Source organism: Morone saxatilis, unplaced genomic scaffold (assembly GCF_004916995.1).
Source record: "Morone saxatilis isolate NCDOM2014 unplaced genomic scaffold, NCSU_SB_2.0 Contig21, whole genome shotgun sequence".
NCBI classification, from domain to species: Eukaryota; Metazoa; Chordata; class Actinopteri; family Moronidae; genus Morone; species Morone saxatilis.
In genome coordinates, this window is record NW_023339774.1 from 22,337,509 (window position 1) to 22,339,470 (window position 1,962).

A 1,962-nucleotide genomic window follows, 5' to 3' on the forward strand; every position below is an offset into this window, starting at 1 on the left:
CATAACTAACAATTTCACTGACAATTCAAGGACAGACTGATACAGGACAGAGGTCAGTATTGTTTATTTGATTCAAATAATAGTAACAATACTGATATTATTGTTAGATAGGTGAATGCTGTGGATACAGGTCAGGGATTTGCACTGTCTAGTTGATTCATGTAATAGTAATTTATTAATATTTACTTAATTTCATGAGTTAAGGGGAAGTCCAATAATTTGACACTAATTGTCATTCAGACACAGTAAATAAAGGTTTTATTGAATTTATTTGACAATCATACTAAGTTGGACAGTGGACAGATACAGGGCAGCAGTCAGTGCTGTAGATACAAGGCAGCGGTCAGTGCTGTAGATACAGGGCATAGGTCTGTACTGTCTATTTGATTCATTTATTAGTAACAATAATAATCATTATTAATATTAATTTTATTTTCATAAGTTTTAGTCCATTAATTTGACACTAATTGCTGCACATTGTTATCTTCAATCTTTATGTAGCTCATTATTTCTCTTACATTTTCTTTGGTACCATTATCTCTTTTGGACCAACATCTTTTGAACACAGTATTCAATCACAACAGTTTTGGGAGGTATCTTCAGATGTGAATTATGAACACTTCATGTCGGGACTCTTTCAGAAGCTGTGCCTGCGAGCAGTGTAGCAGCTGCAGCAGCAAATGCAGCAATCACAAACATTTACTTCATATTCTAGTTTTATTCATCAGTAAATTCAACTTAAGTGCTAACATTTATATAATATATAAAGTTCAAGTCTTACTTTATTTGGATAAATTCTTTTAACACATTTTAAATAAGTTTGGAGACTGCAGTGTTATATGTACTTACTAGTTTGAAATTCAATTAACTGAATGAAATTGGTACAATTAGCTACATTTAACCAAATTACCTTAACAATAAATCTGTTTTGAACTTTATGTCTCTAAAGAAAAACAACTAAATGATTGGCTGATGTACATGTTAGTATCAGGCCACGCTGTCCATAGAACTGAAGAGGAACGAAGGTGATCAATAAACAGACAGACAGACACTGATTGCTTATCGTGGTTATAAACAGAACTTTTTTATAATTCTCTCTCTGCCGGTGATACATTCTCATGTGAGTGCTCTGATTATTCATGTATTATTTCACACAGTAAACTTATGTTATTTAGCCTTTCTGAAACCATTGTTAATTTTATGGAAAAAAAAATCAGTTCTGGCTTCATCCTGGCATCTGGCCCAGCGAGTAAGTATCTGCTACACATAGCGTACGTACTCTTAAATATGGCAACTTTTATCCAAAAACACTTGCTCTCTAAATACATTTGCATTGTAGATATTATTAATATCTGAATAAATTTGATACAAGGTGGGAGATGATTGAGCTACAGAAACGTTTTTAGTGAGATCTTTGAATATTTATGTCAAGTTGCAGAAAATTGCGTCATTATTTTCTTTTTTTTCTGGGGAAGGACCTCCATGTCCCCTCCAGGATTGGTTTCCCTGTCGCTATGTGTGTTAGCATACCTCCCTCAGTACATGCGTGTGTGTGTGTGTGTGTGTGTGTGTGTGTTGACCTGCATGTGAACTATATGCATTAGGAGCAGAGTTGAAGTCGACTGCGAGGCAGCGGAGAGTCGCGGGGAGCTCAGCACTGTCCTCCATCCATCGGCAATCCCCCTCCGGTTGTCTCTCTGTGAGCCTCGAGCAGAGAAGAATTGTTTGTTTTGACAGGCAGTGAAATCCATTTGCAGTATCTGTCACATGCTGCATGAATCCATCTGAAATCTCTATCTGCGGCCATTCTGCCTCCTGGATTTGTTCGAGTATTCGTATGTGACAGAAAGCCTGAACGCCACACGTGTACCAGACACACTCCCTGACAGAGTGGCTGCACCGGAGAGTAGAGGAGCATATACACACACACACACACTGACACACACGCTCTCACACACACAC